We start from the raw sequence: 23625 nt of genomic DNA on the forward strand, positions 1-23625 counted from the left end.
TTAGTTTATTCTGGAGAAACTTTCACTTTTTTTACCTAGTGTTTTCTTGCTGGATGAATTTGTTGTATATCTGTTATTTGACATTCAGTTCAGTTTTTTCTGGGTCACTAGCTTAGGTTTTGTTCAACAGAGGAGAACTTTTCAGTTCTTGTTTACTTGTTTCTTGCCCTGCTTTTATGGTTCCCCCCCACACACACTTAGGGGGGTCTACTTAGGTATTATAGACCCCAGCTGGATTGTCCCAGACCAAACTGGCCTCCTATCAGGAGGAAAGAGTCACCTGCATCGGTTTTCCCTGAGGGTGATACCCAGCAGGTTGAAAGACTTTCCTGTGAAGTCTCTGGACTCTGTTTTTCTTATCCTTCCCAGTATGTGGTGCTTGTCTGCCTGCAGGCCCCACCAGCATTAGATGATGCAGTACCTTTAACTTTGGCAGATTCTCCCTTCTGGGGATGTGGTGGAGACAGAGGAGAGGTTGTAGGCTGGGTTTAATGGCTTCAAATTACCATGCTCTGGTGTCTGAATTCCTTGAGGGAGGGATTCCACCTGAGTTGGACTTCACCCCTCCCCTGGGAAGGCACAGGCTCCAGACAAGCCCTCAAATGAGCTTGTTTCTGCCAATGCCTGGGGCAGTTGCAGCCTAAAAAGCCCTGCTGCTGTATCTAAAGGCAGTCAAGCTTTTGTAGAAACACAGCCACAAAAACCCATTTCTTTTTTTTCCATCAGCCCTGACCCCTTGGAACTGGGGCAAAAATGAGAGACCTTTGCTTTGACCAGGTTCACCTGAGCTGGGGGCCTATTTTTAGTAGTCAGAATTTGTTACTTAATGCCACAATTGGTGTTTGGTTGGGCTCAGCTGCTGCTGCTGGTAAAGTCTCTTTCCTTTCCCCTCTGGGAAGCAGCCTGTGGGAGAGGGGCACCGGCAGCCATGTCTTGGGGAACTCACAGTTCTGGGGGGGCTCACAGCTGGTACAGCTGGTCCAGACCGGGGTACGCTGTGCTTCTAGTCACTTACGTGGCCCCAGAAGCTTTTCTGTACTGATTCTGGTTATTTAGTAAGTGTTCTGGTGGATGAACTAAATTGTATACATTGCTAAGCCACCATCTTGGCCCAGAATCTCTCTGTAGGGTGGATTTTTGATTGGCAAATTCTTTCAGGACATTTGTCTCTGAAAATTTTTTATATCTCCCTCAGTTTGAAAAGAAAATTTGACTGGATACAGAATTCTTGTCTTTCTCTTTCAAGATCTTAAATATCTCATACCATTTATGTGACTTCCCTTGTATGTTGTAGATTGGTTTTCTCTTGGCACTTTCAAGACTTTCTGCTTTTCTTTATCTTTTGAAAGACTGATTAGTATGTATTTGGGGAAGGTCTACTTGGATTTATTCTATTTGGAGTTCACTGGGTTTCTTTGATTTGCATATCAATGTCCTTTATAATGGTTGGGAAGTTTTCCCCGATTGTACCCTCAAATGATCTTCCCAGCCCTCTACTCTTCTCTTCTCCTGGGACACCAATGGTTCATATATTTCTGTGCTTTGTTTTGTCCATCATTTCCTTGTGATCCAATTCAATTTTTTATTCTTTTTTGTCATTTACTTTGAGAGTTCAAAATCAGTTTTCCTGTCCTCTAGTTCATTTATTTTTTCTTCTGCCTCTTCAAATCTACTGTTGTCTGCAGTATGCTTTTTACTTGGTCTACAGTATCTTTAATCTCTGTGATAGCTGCTATTTTTCTATTTATTCTTTCAAATTCTTCTTTTTACTCTTCTAGTGTCCTCCTGATCTCCTTTATGTCATTATCCATCCCATTGATGTTACTTAGTGGAAGTGCCAGATGTGGGAACAGGGTGCTTGTTCCAAGGGTTTGGGACAAGTGTGCACATTTGTGATGCAGTGTATTGGGGTACAGGGTTCAAGAAGTCTGTGTAGGAATGTATGGACACCCAGTGGCAGGAAGGATGTGGCTGTGTGGGTGTGCAGGTCTTTGGCACATGGCCTTGGCTTGTGCTGTTGTAGGGGGAGGATTCCTCATGTGCACATGTGTGAAGTTCAGGTCAGTGGCCGGTTTTGTACCTGAGTGGGCTTGGGGCAGTTATGAACCTGCTGCACAGGTCAGCACTTTCCAAGGGCTGGAGGCATGGCTGCGGGCCATGCACATCATATGCATGTCAGTGGGCTATAAACTGAATACACATGAGAAAAGCTCAGGGTGTCAAGATGAGGTTGTGTTACTGTGTGGGCTAGGGGTGGGTGTAGCCTAGGTAAGCACTCACAACCTTTATGTGCTGGTGACTGCCTCCAGGGGTCAGGGAGGGAGAAGTGGGTCTTGCGAGGGGTGGGGTGATACTGTTCTTACAGAGGAGAGATGGATTGGGCTTAGGCAGGTGTGCATGCACTTGGGATGGGTGTGTGGAACAGATATGCATAGGAGGGGTGGTGGAGCAGGGTTTTGGGACTTGGGGGGGCAGGTGATGGGGTTCAAGTGCATGCGTATGGGGTAAGTCCTGGGTCATGGGGCTGTGCCAGTGAAGATAACTTGTTCAATGAATATAAATTGACTTTCTTCCTATTCCATGTCTCCCTGCCTTTACATTTCTCAGCGCTCTGGGCTTCTGTTGGAATGGGGCATCTTAGGCTGCCCCAGCCAGGGTGGCCTCTATTTCTCCGCAAAAGCTGAGACAGTTCTTCAGCTTTTGCAACCATGGTTTCCCTTTGTGGTGTAGAAGACCCTCTCAGATCACTCAGTCACTTTCCTGTCCCTTCTGTAGTTGTTGCTTGGAGTGGTTATGAACTCAACCTATTCCATTCCACCATCTTCCCAGAATTCTCCATCACCATACTTTTAAGTTTAACCTCATTAAGTGATGGTTTAACAATTTCTAGCTTCTGTATATTCTCCTCTAGGTTCTCTATATTCTGAGATTACATTTATTGGCCTATATTAGCAAAATCATACAGTATCTATATTTTTGTGTCTGGATTATTTCACTCAGCATTATGTCCTCAAGTTTTATCCATATTGACATATGCTTCAGGACCTTATTTCATCTTACTGCTCCTTAATATTCTATTGCGTCTACATATCAAATTTAATTCATCTATTCATCCATTGATGGGCACTTGGACTGTTTCCATCTTTTGACAATTTTAAATAGTACCACTATGAACATTAGTGTGCAAATGTCTGTTCATGTCACTGCTTTCTGTTCTTCTCAGTATATACCAAGTTGTGGTCTTACCGGTTCTCAGGGCAAATTGATATTTAGTTTTCTAAGGAACTGCCAAACTGTCTTCCACAGTTGCTGTACCATTATATATCCCAGTGAAGTATTTCAAATTCTCCACATCCTCCCCCAAATTTATAGTTTCCTCTTTGTTTAATAGCAGTCATTTTTATAGGTTTGAGATGATATCACAAGTGTAGTTTGATTTGCATGTCCCTTATCATTAATAAAGATGAACAGCTCTTTTTGTGCTTTTTTGGCCATTGGTATTTGCTCTTCAGGAAATTTTCTATGAATATTTTTTGCCTATTTTATAATTGGGTTGCTTGCTCTTTTGTTGTTGAGTTTTATAATTTTTAAATATATACTGTACATCAAGTCTGATTTGATATGTTGTCTCTAAATATTTTCTCCCATTGGTTTGGCTGCCTCTTCACCTTTGTGATAAAGTCCTCTGACGTACAGAACATTTGACTTTAAAGAATTCCCGTTTATCTATTTTTTCTTTCATTGCTTGTGCATTGGGTTTAAAGTTTAAGAAACTTCTTCCTATAACTAAGTCTTGAAGATGTTCCCTTATATTTCCTTCTAGGATTTTTATGGTACTGGCTGTTATATTTAGGTCTTTGATCCACTTTGAACTAATTTTTGTATAGGGAGTAAGGTGGGTGTCCTCTTTCATTCCTTCTGCTTTTGATATGCATTTCCTTCAGACCCATTTATTGAAAAGACTATTCTGTCCAAGTACAGTGGACTAGGGTCTTAGGATATCAATTGACCATAGATTTGCTCATCTATATCCACACTCTTAATTCAAGTCCATTCATCAATATGTCTATCTTTGTGCCAGTATCATGTTTTGAGTACTATGGCTTTATAATAAGCTTTAAAGTCATGAAGTGTTAGTCCATCCACTTCATTCTTCTTTAGGACAGTTTTGGCTCTTCAAGGTCATTTTACATTCCAAATATATTTGATCACTAGATTTTTGAGACTTCAAGCTAGGTTCTTGGAATTTTGATTCCTACTGCATTGAATCCATAGATCAATTTGGGTGTAATTGACATCTTGATGACATTCAACCTTGCTATCTGTACTGATTTGAAAGGCTTATATATCATAGAAAAGCCATGCTTTAATCTTGATTCCATCTCATGGAGGCAACTGTTTCTTTTAATCCCTATTCAGTACAATATGTTGGAAAATTGATTAGATTTTGCCCAGAGATGTGGCTCACACAATTGTGGGTATTCATTTTTAATAAGAGGGTGATGTGACTCTACCTATTCCAGGTGGGTCTTGATTAATTTTCTGGAATCTTTTAAAAGAAGAAGCATTTTGGGGAAATCTTCAGAATAATGACAGAGAACATGAGAACCAGCAGAATTCATACAGCCATAGACCTTTGGAGATGAAGAAGGAGCATACCCCCAGGGGATGTTTATGAAAGAAACCTTGAGAGAAAGCTAGCAGATGTCACCAGGTTCACCGTGTGTATTCCCAGTTGAGAAAGAAACACTGAACTTCATCAGCCTTTCTTGAGTGAAGGTAACCTCTTGGTGCCTTAATTTGGATATTTTTATAAACTTGCTTTAACTGGGACATTTTCATGCCCTTAAAACTGTAAACTAGCAAATTAATAAATTCCTCCCTTTTCAAAGCCATTCCAGTTCTGGTATTTAGTAGCCGCCCTAGAGGACAAACTAAATCATGCTTCTCACTATGCTGCCACCTTGCTGTGCCTCTCTAGTATATTTTTAAGATCTAGTATTGTGACTTTCATCCCTATAATTTAGGTTGTGTTTCTCTTTATACCTTCAAATTCTTCTTTTTGCAATACATTATATTCTTAATATCCTTTATCTCTTTATGCTTATTTTCCATAAGATGTCTTGACAGCCTATTATTTTGGTGTAAATCTTAAGGTCAGTTTCTCCCTCTTGTCTAGTTTCTGTTCTTGATTGGCTTCATGCTTTGGCTCTATTTTGATGCTTGGTCCAACTTATTATCTATAAGTTGGATCTATAGAGTATCATGTGTTAAATTCTTCAGATTTTCTAAACTTCGCTAAATTTGATTCTTGCTCTGGATTCATGGTAAAATTTTTAAGGTTGTACTCTATGCACAGTTTTCTATGTCCAGGAGAAAGCTTGTTTTCCTCTATTCCTTCTCCAGGAATGATAATTTATTCCATTTGTTATCTGCAGAATTTTCTTTCCAGCTACAAATTCTCTCACTTACTCAGTGCTCCTTTTTCCTTATGCTTTTCAGTTCTGTGCACCATCCTGCCTGACATTTTTTTTTTGTTTGAGGCTTTTCTCCTTCCAGATTCTTCCCATTACAGTTTCCCACCCCAGAGACACAGGTGGTGTCAATCCATATAGGTGGGTCACTGCAGAAATGTCAGTTGTGTATTTAGATGGTCCAGCTTTCAGAGGCTGACTTGCACATATACACCTCTTGCCAACAGTTCCACTGCAGTCTCTCTTTTTCTATACTCATTGGTCCTTTTGTATGAAGCATTCCTCAGTGGTTTACATTCCACCCTATGTCTCTGTGTCACTGTGCCTGTATAGTGGGGTTCTAACTTGACACCATAAGAAGCTCTATATTGTGCATCTGCAGCAGGAAGGACCCGGGTCATGCTACATCTATGCATCTCCCAGTCTGTGTAGTTTGGACTGGGAGGTCTGAGATAGAAATATCCTACCTGATCTTACAGTTTTTCTTTTTTAAATTCAGTATTTATGGAGTCTTTATCCAATCTCTGTTGTCCTGCAAGTCCTAAGAATTGGGAATTTTTCCTCTCATTGATTCTGACAGATGAAATTCTAGAAGATGTCTCATGTTACCATATTGAAGATGTCATGCTCCAGTACTATATAATTTTATCACCTACATAGGTTGTGTATCCCTGGCCAGTTTTTCAACAATACCCTGTAAGTGTGATGTGTCCTGAATGCAACATATCAGAAGGCATATTCCTTCCTTCTATCTTAATCCCAAAATGAAGCTGGTATAGAACAGAGCCAAGGGTTACCTACCAAGGAAAGAAATGTAAGTGAGAATTAAAACCTTGTTAATGTAAGCTGCTAAGATTTGGGAGCTTTTATTCCTTCAGTATAATCTGGCAAAGGCCCACTGATACAGCACATAGTACATAAAAATATAGAATATCACACAAAAATAAGAACATAAAAAATGAATTCAATAAGCATTGACTAAATACAGCTGTACACTGTTCATTCCTTAACAGGAATAAAGAAATTCTTGTTCAAGATCTGCCTCAAGTATCACTTAACTTGAGCAAGATTCTCTGACCACCCCAGTATTAGTCAGGACTTTCTTGATTGCACAAAGCATAAACTCAACTCTAACTAGTTTTCCACCACACCTCAACCTACCCCTCTTCAGTTTTCCTTGTCTAAGTACATGGTAACTCCATCTTTCTAGTTGATCAGGTCAAAAATTTTTGCGATGTCCTTGTTTGTTCTGTCTTTTATGCCATATCCATTCTGAAAACAAATTGGGTTGTCTGAAAATATTTCCAACATTTGATCATTTCTCAATACTTGCAAGTCCTTCAGTGGTTCAAGCAGTTTGTCATTTCTCAACAGCTTTCCTATAGCCTCCCCATTTCTGCCCTTTCCACCTAGAGTCAATTCACGGCAAAGCAGCCAACTGATGCTTTCAAACATAAAACATGAGTCAGATCTTGTCACTCCTCTGCTATCCTTCTCACTCAGAGTAAAAGATAAAGTCTTAAAAATGGTCAATAAGGCCTTAATGTGATCTGGTCCCATTTTCTTACTGATTTCATATCCCAGCTCTTTATAAATTAATCACTCTGTTTTAACCACATCACTAGTCTCCTTGAAATGTACAAGGAATATTCCTGACTAAAAGCCTTTTACTTGCTGTTCTTGCTGTCTGGAATGCTCTTTTCCTGATATCCATGGCTTGCTCTCTCACTATCTTTTTTGTGAGATCTCCTTATCATATGTAAAATTGTAATAACCCCTCTCCACTCTCCCTTTTCCCTTTCTCAACTTCAGCTTTCTCCATACACTCAAGTCATCTCTATATTATATTTTTGTTGGCACTGTACTTTGTTTATTCTCTCTTTTCTCCCACTAAAATTTAAGCTCCATTGGGGCAAGGGTTTTTATCTGTTTTTGTCACTGGCATATTGTATTAAATTATCTACTGCTATTGCTATTATGGCAAAAAATCACCCTGAAATTTAATCTTAAAATGACAATAAGGTCATATTATCTTTTACAGTTTTTGTGTGACAGGAATCTAAAAGCAGCTTGCTGACTGGTTCTGGCTTTGGAATCTCGTGTGATTCAGTCAGATATGGGCCACAACTGAAGGCCAGACCAGAAGTGAAAGATTTGCTTCCAAGAGGGTTCTTTCACATAACAGTCAAGTTGGTATTGGTTGTTGATGGGGGCCTTAGATTTTTTCTTCATAAGGCTGCTCACATGTGGTTCTGGCTTCTCCTAAAATGTGCCATCTAAGAGAACAAGACAAAAGCTGCAATGTCATAAAGACTTAGCCTTAGAGGTTATATCCTGTCACTTTTGCCATATTTTATGGCATACAAACCAGCTCTTATTCACTGTGGGGGGACTATTCAAGGATATGAACACTGAGTGGCAAAGAACATTGGGAATCAATTTGGAGTATGGCTAACATACCTATCTATCCACAGAGCCCAGAACAGTCCCTGGTACAATATCTATTCAAAAAATATTTGATGAGTGAATGAGTCACTTGATGGTTATTGATGAAATAATAGAATTAAAGAAGATTAGAAGAACAAAGTCTTAGAAAAGGCAGGATTTACTGGAAATGGAAATTCTAATAAACCCAGAAAGTTATCCATCTCTTCTCTGCCTCTTAGGGTATTGCCAGGATATCTGCATTTATATCCTTAAAGCTGTATAAGAGAGGAAAGGATCTATACTTTTCCAGTTCTAATTTGAAAAACCCCAGAGTAAGACTCTGGCAGGCCTACCCCCTAAGAACAGTTGATATGGCCAGGAGACTAAGGCAATGTGATTGGATTAGCTATAGTGAAGCAATTATACCTCTTAATAGAAGAAGAATGTGGAAGTGCATATAGACAAACAAAAATAATCCAGCTCATTCAGCCAAGTTAAATACTGCCTTTTTGTATATTCCCACATATAACAGAACATATCATGTACTTATTTGTTCATATCTTTTTTCTATACCATACCTTAATTTCCTACAATGAAATCTGAATACAAGACCATGCTTTTATACACTAAACAACATGAGATCTGTAGTCAAAAGTCGTTGATACTTGCATTTTTGCTTTTTCTTTTATTATCACTGTGGCTTTGGACCAAACTTAACTTCTTCACTTTTTAAATGGTCCTAATAATGGCCTGTTATTGCTGGCACAATATACAAGCTAAAAATATTAGTTAATGTCTTTCCTCTTAGGCAAGTCCTGGACATAATTGTATGCCTTAATAAATGTTTGTGAATGAAAAAAGAAAGAAAAGGCTACCTCTGCAAGATGGATCATGATTAAAACATAGCTTTCCTAAGGTACATAATCCTTTCAAACTAGCACATTACACTTTCTGGACCATAAAAAGGACATGCTTTTTTCCATATACAAAATACTTTCACTCAATCACAATATCAGAGATCCTTAAACCATTTCAGTGACAAAACAAATATAACACAAGGTTAAGAGCAGTAAAAAGTCTCATCAAAGTCTATTACAGGCATGGTATGTTCTAAGGCAAAATTTTCCCATGGCTCTGGACCTGTAAAACTCAGAACAAGTTATTTGATGCCAACACACAAAGGAGGGAAAATCATAGGATAAATATTCCCATTTCCATAGGGAGAAATCAGAAGGAACACATGGGTTGCTGGACCGAAGCTGTTTTGAAAATCTGCAGGGCAAACTCTTTCAGATTCCAAGGTCTGAGAGTCATTTATCCTCAGGGCTTTAGAAAGCAGCAGTCCCAACCTTTCCAAGTGCCTATGCAACTGCCTGCCTCTCTCTAAGTGCAACATTGGGGGACACTGGGGAGACCACGTTTTTCTCAGCTCCACCCTTGTCAAGCATTGAGCACCTGTGCTGTCTGTCATATGTGGGACACACCCTCAACCCCTCCATGTGGTGGCAGCCAGGCTTTCCCCAATCCTTGAGGAATGTGGCCTACCCTCTCCAAGGTCTAAGGTGGCACAATTCTTACACTGTAATGAGGTGGAAGGCCCACCATGTGCTCTCAGGGAAACTCACCCTCTCCAAGTGATTGGGTGGGTCCACTCTCCTGGGCTGAGTTTTCTTGACTGTAGACTTTAGCTTCCAAGTTCTGCCTCTGCAGTTATTTTTCTGCCAAAGGGTCACTTTTCTGTCCCTCTCAGTCCTGACTGGCAGTGGTTCTGTTTATACAGATCCTGCAACAACCCTGCTGGCTTTCTATACAATAGCCTTGGATCATGTCCATCAGACAGAAGGAATGTCCACAAATCCTTCCTCAAAAACTCCATCTCCAGTCCTGTTTTTTTCTGAAATGACTGAATGCTTCCACATTTGGCCAAATATTCACATAAAGTACCATTCTCTGGGGTGTCCTTTCCTGGAAGCCTAGAATTTTCCAGAACATCAATTTCTGGCTTTCTTGTACCCAAGAGTTCAATCCTTAGCTTATCTCTTTCCTGTCACATTTTGCTAGAAGCTGCAAGGATAAACCAGACTGCACTTTCCTCATTTAATGTGAAAATCTCTTCTGCTGCATATCTGTAACCATGACTTTTAAAATCTGCCTTCCAGCCAAAGCCACCAGTCAACTTTACCAGATTATCTGCCATTTTAAAACATGAATCATCTTCCTTCCAATTTGCAATAACATGTGCCTCATTTCTGTCTAAGCCTTATGAAAAGTATCTTTGAAGTCCACATTTCAACCTACAGTCTTTTCAAAGAATTCTAGGCCTTCTCTATCAAGTTCCACACAACTCCTCTGAAATCTTTCCCTGATCCATTTAAAAACCTTTTCTAACATGTTCAGTATTTGCAAACTGAAGCACCCCACTTCTCTGGTACCAAAATCTGTTCTTGTTTTCTAGCTGCCAGAATGTGATATATGAGAAGCAGAATTGCTTTTAAGAAGGAGAAATTATTAAGTTGCAAGTTTACAGTTCTAAGGACATGAAATTGTCCAAATTAATGCAAGTATATTGAAATGCCCAATCTAAGGCATCCAGGGAAAGGTACCTTAGTTCAAGAAGGCTGATGATGTTCAGAAGTTCTCTCTCAACTAGAAAGGTATATGGCAAACATGATGATGCTTGCTACCTTTCTCTCCAGGCTTCTTGCTTCATGAAGCTCACCCAGGAGTGCTCTCCTTTATCTCCAAAGGTCACTGACTAGTGGACTCTCTTCACTCTCATGATTCTCATGGCACTATTGCTCCTTTCAAAAGGATTTTAAAGGATTCTGGTAAGCTAATCAAGACCTTCTTTTGGAATTGGCAGAATCACATCTGCCTCAAATCAAAGGATAATACCCACAGTTGGGTATGTGGTATCTCTGTGCAGATAATCTATCAAGTTTCCAACCTACAGTGCTGAATAGAGATTGTAAGAAATGATGCCTCCACAAAATGAATGAGGATTAAAACATGGCTTTTCTGGGGTACATAATCCTTTCAATCCAGCACAGGTGATGAAGAGTTGGGAAATTTCTTCAACAATCCCAAGGAAAGCATGCATATATGTCCTCTGCTTTATAGTTTCCTATCTTATGTAGGTTTTGGATATGGTCCCTCAGAAATTCAGACTCAGTAATTTCATCAGAGCACAAAACACCTTCTTATACACTGAAAAAATATATAATCTTCCATTTGCCTTCAAATTTTACTTTTTCCTACTGCTAACTAAGACTATAAATATCAACTCTATATGTCCCATTTCCTCAACTGTAAAATAGTTTGGTATTGATTACCCTCAAAAAATTCTTACATATACCAATACATCTGGGGAATTTAAAACATTATTCAGCACATCATAAGCTCACAAATGATTCCTTTTTCTGAATAAATATAATTTTATCTTTTTCATACTTAGTATAAAGCTTACTGAAAATCTCTCTGGTGTGTTTTCATTTGTCTTAGTGGTAAATTGAAAATTTCTGAAATAGCATGTCCAAATTTACAATGCCTTGTGATACAGTAAGTAAAGTGATTAATACACACTCTACATTTATTAAAGCATTTTGTTTTTAGCTTAAGTTACTACAGGCAAATATATTCATTGGGATTGCCACACATTTCCCTCAAATCACATCTCAAAGATTGTGTAATTTAATCCTAACTGTTTATTACATTTATCACTGAGTCTTACCAAATTTTCATCTTTAATGTTTTTCACCCTCCTTTGATTCTTAAGCTATATTACAGCATTTACATTTTGTATATGTAATAACAACATATTAAGTAACCAATACAAGGACTCCTAAATGTCATTTAAATGCTTATTCATTAAAAAGTTCTCATTAGTACTTGTTTCTGACTGTTATGCATTTCCTGTAAAATTTTATTGCCATATGCTACACTTCAATGGTTCAAAATTTAAGGGATTATGGTTGCAAAATAGTAGTTGAAAATGTTATTATCTAGAACATTCATTTTTCAAAGTACATCTTTATTATGTTCAAGATTTTATGGTATGCAGTTTCTTTCATTCTTGACTTGTAAGTCCATATTACTAAATTTCTCTTATAAGATAGGTTCTCTGTTTAGGATTGAATAATATCCCCAATAATTGTTTTGCCCAGGTTTCAACACCTCACTTTCTGGGTTTGAAATGATTCATAAATGGGAGTCTGAAGGTATGTCCAAGCTGAGTGAGGCTGGGCCTTTTTCCTATATGGCTGAAGTTGTTATAAACAAAGGAATTGGACAGGAAGGAGAGACTACAGACAGTCAATAGAATCTAGAACAGAAAGCAGAAGTTTCCTCCATGTGCATTACCATATTCTGGAAAAGCCCCAAGGAACCCTATAGATTGCCAGTCTTCCAGAAGATAGTGAACCTAGAATAACAGGATTTCTAGACCATGAGTCAAATTCCTGTTATTAAGCTAACCTATTTTGTAGTACTTATTTTAGCACTCCCCAACATCAATTTTCTATATTATGTTTTGTATGACAATATTCACGTCAGTGAATTTTAAGATACTGTGGGTTTTAAGTCATATATGAACAACCATACAATTATTGTCAATAAATATATGCATGTGTTTATCTATCCCTACTATTATCAAGTCTTACCTTGTGTATTAAAGTTGCTTGGTTCACAAATCAGTAGTAGTTTTACCTTGTCTAGGTGTGTAGCTATTTAGGAAGTTTTTTGTTATTGTTTTTTTGTTTTGCATGGGCAGGTACCAGGAAATGAACCCGGGTCTCTGACATGTCAGGTGATAGCTGTGCCTGCTGAGCCACCATGGCCTGCCCAAGAAAGTTTTAATTTCACTATCTATTTGTTGAATAATATTTATTCTCTTTGAAAGAGAAAAACATTTTGGATTTGAGGGCTATTTTTATAGTGTTTGAAACATTGTTTCTCTATCAGTTAATTTTTAATGTTTTTATATTTTGTTGCACTTCAGCTATGTCTTCTTAGGACATCCAAGACTTGCCTCCTTGCAATGAATCTACTTGCAGAGTAGTAGAGTCATTCCAAATAGCTATATTGGGAAAATTTTCCAGTCATAGTAGCCTTGAGTATTTACACTTCAGTTAAGACTCTGAAAGTAAGGGTAGTTGTAAAGGGAATAAATTATATTATGAGGATGCAAGCAAACTGTGACAACTGCTAGTAACTAAAACCTCACTGTGAAAAGATATCAAGGGCATAAAATGTCTCACTACAATCTCACTTTAAATGGGTTACTTTTTTTTACAATAAGCAGGCAAAATATTTATTGAGAAATCATGTAAGAGAATATGCAGGCACTCTCACAAAGACAGTGGTGAAAGAGGTGAATGTCAATAGACAATGTGGAGACATTAGATTTTAAAGATTAGCTTTACTTACTCCCCTTCCCCTTTCCTTATTCAGAGCTTTTTCTTCTACCCTCCTTGCTCTTCAGGGAAGTGCTGTGTAGTAGATAGTGCATTTGGCCCCACTCCTATCTGTAAAAGACTCCCTCAGGTATGGGTCATTTGGCTCCAGATGGGTTGGTTGCCACTGGATGTTTCCCCTAAGTCAACAGCTCCCAGATATGTTGTCTTTCCAGGACACAGGCTTTCCTGACCTTGATTAACCATCCTTGCTTAAGGGTCCCTTCACACTTTTTCCCTTCCACTCTATCTCTATTCTAGCCTGCCTCAATGTCCCTCTCAGAGAGTTCTTGCCCCTTAATCTTAAGGGGTGATGGGAGACTGGCATTTGTCTTCTCCTTGTCAGAGGTACAAATCTTGCCTGATGGGATGCAGAGCCTTCTGGTTATCTCACTTTAGTTGAGAGGGGAGGGGGCCAATGAGAAGTTGGAAAAGCTGAAAATCCTTACATCAGCATTGGTTTGATATAAAAGGCTTCTAGTCTGGAAGAAATCAATTTGATAAGGAGCTTAAAAATGCAAAGGCAAATTAATAGCAAGGGGAAGATAGAAGTGAGCAGACTTAGGAGATGCATCAGCCAAGTGAGATTGGGAAAGAGGGAAGAAAATTATCATCTTTCAGGTTGAAGTGAAAATCTTGTGCCTTCTCTCTAAGCCATCTCAGCAGGTGAACTTGCTACCTTCCCTCATACGTGGGAAATGACTCCCAGAGGTGTAAATCTTTCTGACAACATGGGAATAGGACTCCTGAAGATGAGCCTGGAGCTAGCATCATGGGATTGAGAAAGCTTCTTGACAAAAAGGGGGAAGAGAAATATGAGACAAAATACAGTTTCCATTGCTGAGAGATTTCAAACAGAGTTAAGAGGTTATCCTGGAGGTTGTTATGCATTATGTAAATATCTATTTTTGGTTTATGGTGTATTGGAGTAGCCAGAGGGAGGTACCTGAAACTGTTTAACTGTGTTCCAATAACTTTGATTCTTGAAGATGACTGTATAAATATATAGTTTTTACAGTGTAACCATGTGATTGTGAAAACCTTGTGCCTGATGCATCTTTTATAAGGGTATGAACAATGACTAAAAAAATAAGGATAAAAATAAATAAATAATAGGGGTGTAAGGGGTAAAAAAAATTGAGTAGATTGAAATACCAGTGGTCAATGAGAGGAAGTGGTATGGGGTATGGGATGTATGAGTCTTTTTCTATTATGATTCTTTTCCTGGAAATGATGCAAATGTCCTAAAAATGATCATGGTGAAGAATAGTCAACTATATGATGATATTAAGAGACATTGTATACTATGGATCAACAGTATGTGGGTGATTTCCCAATAAAAAATATTTCTAAAAAACTGACATAAAAACCTGCATTAAAGATAGCTTTTTGGGACTTATAGATGCCAGTATTATTGTATTATATTGTTTTGTCTGTGACTGCACTTTTTACTTCCCACAGGGGGTGAAATGCAAATGTATTAAATGTAATGAGAACTCTACATTTTGGACATATAATGGACAAAGATATAACTGATGGGGGAACATAAAGGTATAGGAAAACTATATATGCGGGCTATTGAAGCTAATTTGTTACCAACCCATATATAATTGTTATGTATTTAGAAGGTTAAATTTTAACCCTATGGGAACCACAAGGAAAACTATTGGAAAATATATCCAGATAGAATTGAAAAGTCATACAAAATGATACAACACAAAAAAGCAAATAAACTAAAAAGTAGGCTTTAATGGAAGAGAAGGATAAAAGTTATAACTTCCAAGGGCTATATAGCAAGATGTCAAGAGAAAAACCTACATTATCAGCAGTGACTTTAAATTTAAATGGAGTAATCTCTCCAGTAAAAAAGCAGAGATTTTCAGAATAAATTAAGAAAGACTGGCCCAACTCTGTGCTTTTGTGAGACTCACTTTAAAGTCAAGGTTACATGGTAGAAAGAATGCAAGACCTGTAGCAAGCTATTGGAAGCAAAAGGCATCTGGGGTAACTATGCTAATACTGGATAAAATAGACATTAAGTTAAAAACAGTTTCAAGGAACACAGATAGTCATTACATACTGCAAACAGGAAGATGTAACAATTATAAACTTATATGCACCTAACAGGAATACCCTAAAATATATGAGGCAAATATTGACAGATTTGAAGGAAGAAATTGATTGTACACAAATAGTAATATTTTTAACACAATATTTTCAATAATGGATAGAACATCTAGTCATAAGATCAATAATGAAATACAAGATTTGAATGATGCACATATAGAACACTGCACCCAATAAAAATAGAATGCACATCTTTCTTGAATGCAATGGGTCACTCTCCAGGAAGACCATACAGTGTGTCACAAAACAAGTCTCAATAAACTTAAAAATTTTGAAATCATACAATATATGTTCTCTGAACAAAATGGAATGAAGCTAGAGGGAGAAAAAGAAAAAAAATCTCCAATACAGGGACATTAAACAATATACTCTTACACAGCCAATGGGTTAAAGAAGAAATCAAGCAAAATTAGGAAATGTTCTGAGGTGAATGAAAATGAAAATACAACATACCAAAAATCATGGATGGGGATGCAAGGGTAGTTTAGTGGTAGAATTCTTGTCTGCCATGTGGGAGACCCAGGTTCAATTCCCAAGCCATGCACTTCCCAAAAACAAACAGACACAAATTCAACAAATGGTGCTGCCATAATGGGATCGTCACATGGAAAAATAATGAAATGTGACCCCACCACACAGCATGCAAAAAAACACCTCATGGAAATCAGTGAAGGCAGAACTAAGAGAGAAATTTACAGCTATAAATCGTTTATTAAAAAAGAAAAAAAGACTTCAACTCATATATCTAATCTCAAAACTGGAAGAATTAGAAAAAGAAGAGCAAACTAGTCACAAAGAAAGCAGAAAGATGGAAATAACAGAGATTAGAGTGGTGATAAGTGAAATATAAAACCAACAATCAAACAAAAACAATGGAGAATCAACAAAACCAAAAATTCATTATTTGAAAAAAACTACAATATTGACAAACCTTTAGCTAGTCTGACAAAGATAAAAAGAGGAAGGATACAAATAAATAAAATTAAAATTGAAAAGTAAATATTAAAATACAATTAGACACTGTGTAAGTACCTAAAAGTTTTGGAATTAACTTTTTTTTTAACTGGGTCAAGGAATCAATGAACAGAGGAAAGTTAAATGTTGGTCAGGATGGATCAATTTGTCTTTTCTAAATTGGGGTAAAGGTGACAATTTAGTGATATGGAAAGACTCTGAAACCAGAGAATCCGTGATTCAAATCCCAGTCTTCCCCTGGGAAGGTCATTGCTATGAGTCTTATCTGCAAAACAGGCATAATAATAATTGTTTCCAAGTAGGGCTGTAGCCTAATTTTAGTTTAGCTATGTTAATGTAGCTAAAGAGCTTGATGCACTGTCAGTCATCAGTGAATGCTAGCTTCCTTCCCACTGGAAAACAGCACAGAAAGGTTTTTTTTGGATACATTTTATGAAAGTATAAAATCTGGGATTACACTCCCATTTAATTAGGAAAAAATTAAAACATTCCTGTGGCAGATGTTCAAGTACATGACATGAAATATTATATGCCATTTTGGTCCTCTTTTGAAAAGGAAAGAAGGAGAATATGCCAGCTAGATAAATTAAGGCACTATAAATCCATCCAGGTCCTCACGCACCTGCACAATTGGCCAGTAAGAAGGTTCTTAAATTAATGTCCCCTTAAGAGATTAAATGGTTGATTGCTTACGTGGATTTCTTGACCACTGACTCATTTACACGTAGAACTTCTAGATACTGTCCTCATCCCAAAATTTTATTTGAAAAACTGTGATTGAAACAGTAATTTTCCCTTTCCACAAAAGCTGGAGATAAAGCAAAACTGATTTGCTCCCTCTCTACCCCAAATTAGTAAAAACACTAAAAAAAAGAGAGACAAATAATGTGATCAGAAAAGATGAGAAGGGGGATGTCATCCAAAAACCATCTTCAATTATTTGCAGCTTTGTGTTATATGACATACGATGAAGCAACAGGGAAGAATTTGCTAATGCAATGTCCATTCTCTCCTTCTTCGGCTCTAATACCAGCTTTGCTGAGATTGGCCATGTGCCTGGTTTTAAACTACATTTCCTGGCCTCCCTTGAAGTTGAAGTGCCCGTTTGATGCAGCCCTGATGATAAGAAGCAAGCAGAAGTCAGTGGATGGGTGTATTCGTTATCTACCACTGCATAACAAATTACCATCCAAATGACAGCTTGAAACAACAAACATTTGGTGCCTCGTAGTTTCTGAGTCAGGAATCTGGGAACTTTGCTTAGCTGGGTGGTTCTGGCCTGGGGACTCACATAAGCCTGTGATTGAGCTATCCATGGCTCTGAGCACCTGTAGGCTGGACCGGAAGTTCCACTTCCAAGATGCCTCAGTGGCTGTTGGCCAGAGACCTCAGAGGCTGCCTGAGTGTCCTTACCAGCTGACTTTCCACAGAGGAGGAGGGGAAGGAGGAGGTGGAATGGGTGAGTGGAGAGGAGGAGTAAGTGCATTTTAAGATCCAGTCTCAGATGCACACTCCATCACTTCCACCCTATGCTACTTTTTAGAAGCAAGTTGCTAAAGCCAGCCCACACCCAAGGGGAGAAGAATTAAGCCCCACCTCTTGGAAGGAGGAGTATCAAAGAATTTGTGGAACTACTTTCAAAACTATGCACAGTGACATTTTCAGAAAAATTCTTTAACAGGAGCTGTCAAACACATTTTGTTCATCACCTTTAACCATTTCCTGTTCTCAACCGCTGACCTGAGGCTCAAAGTTGTAGTCCTAAGGGTGAGAAAACAGGAGTCTGGGTCTCTGATGACATTCCTGGACTGCCTCCCTCGGAACCTCATGTTTTGTCAGGAAAAGAAATTTTTACTTAAACCAGTACTTGACAATTTTTTTAGTGACTCACAGCCCACTTCAATCCTTAACCTATGCAAGCACCTTAGTTGTTGAGCCCTTACTCTATTCCATGCCTGGAATGGAATATAAATGTAGAATATAAATATTGTCTTACCTGTCCTGCAGCCAGAGACTATTCTGCCCATTTTACAGATGAAGAAACAGGTTCAGTGATGGTAAGTGATTCAACTGACCAATCATTTGTAGAACCAGGGTTCTGACTCAGATCTGTCTGATTACACACCTGTGTTCTTCTGTTACCCAAAGTGGTTGCTTTGGCTTTTATCAATAATCATAATAACTGTTATTTATTGAGCCTCTGCTCAGACAGGAATTTCCTGCCTCATTGTTTTATTACATCCTAATCACAGCCCTTTGAAGCAGGCACTGCTTTTATCACCGGTTTTCCTCTGGGCTCAGATGGGGTCAGTAAATTGCCCAAGTTCTCAGGGTTTTGCAGTGATGGAGCTGGGATTGGATGCAGGGCCTGCTGATGCTCAGGAATGGCCACACATCTTGCCCTTGCACCAACATTTGAGATACTGGTGCAGAGAGAGGCAGGAGGAGGTGGATTCTTGCCTAGAGTGCAAGTTGCAAGCCGTCAGGGTCTCCCTTCCTGGCAGCCACCTGCCCACTGGGTAAGGACTGAAGCAAGAGGCCAAGGTGCCTGACCAGCCCTAGTGAGGGATCTCCAAGACCACATCGTAGAAGCAGAACTCTTATAATGGAGGAAGAGAACTTGGTGAAAAAGAGCTGTTGGCATGGCACAGGGGGCTCAGAGAATTAGCTCAGAGTTGGTGTTCCATGTCTAAGTAGGGGACAAAAAGAATGCTGAGGCCACTGAGGAAGCACAGGAGGTTCAGCCTGTGTTCTAAAAGGGCCTTAGAAAGCAGGCACTTTAGCAGACATTGTCTCTGGCTGTTTTCTCAAGCTCACCCTTTTCTTATGATTTAATGACAGTCTTTAGGAAGAATTACTGATTGTATGTGATCATAGCACAAGGGGTATTCCAATTGAATCCTGGGGGGTGGGTCGTTGGCAGAGGTTCAGATCCAGTCCCATATCCAGGGGGAGCTTTGAACCAATGCCAGTCAATCATATTCTTACCAATGGATTAAAAAAAAAATCTCAGCAGGTAACACAAAGGCAACAAGCACACTGGGTGGGGTCAGATTCGTGGAGGCAGCAGAGGCACCATGGACTCCTACCCATACTTGTGGCTGTGGTCATTTCTGGTCTCTGAAGCATCTGGGGCTCCTGCCTGGGTCTCTGCCTGATCCTCCAGTGGCCTTTCAATTCTATAATCCCATGATAACCTTCAAACCATTGTACTTTTTCTTAATTCAGCCAGAGTGTATTTTTGTTGCTGGCTTCCAAGAATGCTGATGGATACCAGCGTTGAAGTTGGACATCATGCCTCTTCCTTTCAGGGGGCACTTCTTCTATAAGTTATGGCATTGGTGCCACTCTTCTGCACTGGTTATATTTTACAAGACTCTTTGGTTGCACAAAGTTAAAACCAGTCCAAAAGAATAAGCACAGATGGCAAGTTTCTTAAAAAGATGTAGAAGTATCTTGTAGATGCTGAAAGAAGACAAGCCTTTGAAAGGCATTCACATGAGACATTACTCAGTGTGGAATTTCACTAAGTCTGTGCTTTGCTTTGGTTCCACCACCTTTGGAAAGTCTTCCCTGACCTTAGAGATTTTCTTCTGTTTTTCTCTGTCATGTCTTCCATTCTTCCCTTCCCATTCAAGAAAGTACAGGAGTTGTGCCTCTTCATATATGCATATGTGTATGCATGTGTATATATATTATGTGCTGGTTTGAAAGGTTATATGCCCCCTATGAAAAGCCATGTTTTGATATAAATCCCATTTCTTAAAGGTAGAATAATCCTTATTCAATACTGTATATTTGAAACTGTAATGAGATCATCTCCCTGGTTGATGTGATTTAGTCAAGAATGGTTGTTAAACTGGATTAGGAGATGACATGTCTCCACCCATTTGAGTGGGTCTTGATTAGTTTCTGAAGTCCTGTGAAAGAGGAAATATTTTGGAGAATGAAAGATTCAGAGAGAGCAACACTACAAAGCAGAGAGTCTACCAGCCAGCGACCTTTGGAGATGAAGAAGGAAGACACCTCCCAGGGAGCTTCATGAAATAGGAAGCCAGGAAAGAAAGCTAGGAGATGATGCCGTGTTTGCCATGTGCACTTCCAGCTGAGAGAGACCTGACTGGGTTCACCATGTGTCTTCTCACTTGAGAGAGAAACCCTGAACTTCATCAGCCTTCTTGAACCAAGGTATCTTTCCCTGGATGCCTTTGATTGGACATTTCTTTCGACTTGTTTTAATTGGGACATTTTCTCAGCCTTAGAACTGTAAACTAGCAACTCATTAAATTCCCCTTGTTAAAAGCCATTCTGTTTCTGGTATATTGCATTCCAGCAGCTAGCAAACCAGATTCACAGGTCCACAGCAAGAAGAGAATTTTTTGCACCTGTTTAAGGCGATGCTTGAAGATGCCAAGTTGACAAGGGGTGGACATGTGTTAGTTAGATTCAGTTGTCAACTTGGCCAGGTGAGCCAAAACCTAGTTTTGTTGCTGCAGACATAAACCAATGGTACTTGAACCTCATCTGTTGCTAATTACATCTGTAGTCAGCTAGGAGGCATGTCTGCTGCAATGAGTGACGTTTGACTTAATTGGCTGGTGCTTAAATGAGAGAGCGCAACACAGCACAGCCTAAGTAGCTCAGCAATCCTCATCTCAGCACTTGCAGCTCAGCCCGGGCCTTTGGAGATACAGAAAGAAGTCACCCTGGGGAAAGTTGTTGGAACCCGGGGGCCTGGAGAGAAGACCAGCAGAGACCATCCTGTGCCTCCCACGTAAGAAAGAACCTCAGTGGAAAGTTAGCTGCCTTTCCTCTGAAGAACTAACAAAATAAATCCCCTTTTATTAAAAGCAAATCCATCTCTGGTGTGTTGCATTCTGGCAGCTATGAAACTAGAACTATATATATATATATACATATGCATGCATATATATGTACATATATATTTCAATGAATATTTATTCAACCCTAGATTTAGTTAGCCATTCAACAAATAGCCACAAAATCTCACTGGCATACAACAATAAGCATCTGTTTAGCTCACGAGTCTGAGGCACTGCTGAGGGTCAGCTGGTCCAGGGCCTCATAGCTGAGCACTTTGCTCTCTGTGTTCATTCGGGGACTCAGCTCAGAGGCCAGCAGAAACCTGAGGGAAGCTCTTCTCCAGGTAATGGCATAAATGCAAAAAGACAGAGATGGAGAGCTTTCTGAAGGGCTAGACTTGGAACTGGCACCTGTCACCTCTGCCAAAGCGAGTCATGTTTGTGCTTTAGAGAGCTGTCAGCCACTGAGAGATGGGTGAGAGGAAACAATGCTGGAGGCCCTCGAGAATCCCAGACCCAGACCAGAACCTCTTGAGACCCAGACCAGAAGCCCAAAAGAAGGGCAGGAGCTAGGCACCCCACATTTATGAGATTAAATCATGCCCCCTGCCAAAGACGTGCTCAGGTCTTAACCCCTGGTCTCACAGACAGGAACCCACTTGTACCGAGGCCCTTTGAAGACCCTACTAGTTAAGGTGAGGCCAAGCTGAATGGGGGTGGCCCTTAATCCAACACGACTGGAGGCTTCATGAGCAGAGGACATTTAGACAGAGTGGGAGATGACAGATGGGCACGTGACAAGGCAGAGACTGAGTCACGGGCAACCGGTAAGACACCAACAGAGCCTACAGACTTCAGAGAAAGCCAGATCCTGCTGGCTTAATTGTGGACTTCTAACCTCCAATACTGTGAGTCAATGAATGCTAGTTGTGTAAGCCAGCCACCTGCAGCAGCTGTGATCGCAGCTCTGACAAACAAAGACGATGGGCTTGGTGGGGTTTGTTTACACTTAGCTGCCCCTGCTGCTGACAGTCTTGGCAAACTTCTGCTTTTACTAGGAAGCAAAGCCTGCCTGGCTGTGCCATAGACAGCAGGACCAGCTGTGCCCCTCCCAGGAGAAAATAAAAGCTGATGGACTTATCACTCTCTCCGGAGGCTCCCTCTTTAGGGAAAGGAGACATCAGCAGCTCCACTCAGCTGCCATCAGTGCCAGAGGAAGAATGAGAGGAAGGCCGCCTGCCTCCCCACCTCTGGGGTATGAGGCTCTCAGAGCCCTGCTGGTGTGAGTTGTCCCACCCCCCCATACTCTTTGCCCGCCAACCACTCCAGGATGAGGGGACCCCGATCTGGTGGGCTAGACTCAGGCCTCAGCTGCTCAGCTCTGCCTCCTTCCCACTTGAACAGTATACTTGACTTGAAGACTATAGGAGGAATTCAGGGTGGGGAAAAGTGGCCAGGGATCTGGTCTAAATACTAGATGGAGCACCCCTTGCATGCTGGGTGACACTGGGCAAGTTGATGAACCTCTCTGGGCCTCAGTTTTCTTGTTTTCTAGAATGGGATCATAATAGGACAACCTCTAAGAATGAGATGCAGATTAAATAAAGTGTGCCTGTAAGGTCCTTAGAACAGGGTCTGGCACTTAGTAAATGATGAATAAATATCAGCTATATGTAAGATTATGGGGGAGGGACAGAAAAAGAGGGCTTCCTCACCAAGAACACTATATGTTCTATTTGAGCAAAGGCAAAGAAAATTTTTTTCCAATGTATCAGATGATTAAATTTTAATTCAATGAATATTTCTTTGAATGTCTACTTTGTTTACATTTGTTGTTTAATCTATTCTTCTAAACAACCCTGTGGGGTCAGCCTTTTTTTTCCTCCTGGCCTTACTGCTTGAGCAAGGTGGGGCTTAGAGAGGTAAGGCCCCCACGGTCCCACAGCTTGGTAAAAGGGGGGCAGCTCCCTGCCCTCCAGAGCCTGTTTTGTTTCCATGTCTGGTCACATCACAATGCAGAGCTGCCTAGATGAAGCCCAGACCAGGGGAAAGGGGACAGCTGTGAGACAGATGGCCAGATTTGAATAAGATCTGTAGATTATGTGATCACACTGCATCCATATTTATTTCCTGTTCTTGATATTGTGCTGTGGTTTTATAAAATGGTAGCATCTGGGGGACCTGGGTGAAGGGTGCATGAGAATTCTTTGTAGTATTTTTTCCAAACCTTTTGGAAATCTGAAAAGCCAGCCAAATTTTAAAACACTAAAATTTGTTTTAAAAAAAATCCTAGTTGCTTCTAATCCTCCAGTATCTAAATGGGGGACACTCTAACCCGTCTTCTCATCT

The 23625-nt window shown here is 39.8% G+C and overlaps 1 protein-coding gene across 20 annotated transcripts in view; it reads right to left on the reverse strand.

Moving 5' to 3' along the window:
• The window catches only part of LOC143673140 (voltage-dependent N-type calcium channel subunit alpha-1B-like), a 201198-nt gene that overhangs the window by 77466 nt on the left and 100107 nt on the right, over positions 1 to 23625 (reverse strand). The gene's annotated exons all lie outside the window — the stretch shown is intronic.

This window comes from Tamandua tetradactyla, unplaced genomic scaffold, assembly GCF_023851605.1.
Source record: "Tamandua tetradactyla isolate mTamTet1 unplaced genomic scaffold, mTamTet1.pri scaffold_141_ctg1, whole genome shotgun sequence".
Classification (NCBI taxonomy): domain Eukaryota; kingdom Metazoa; phylum Chordata; class Mammalia; order Pilosa; family Myrmecophagidae; genus Tamandua; species Tamandua tetradactyla.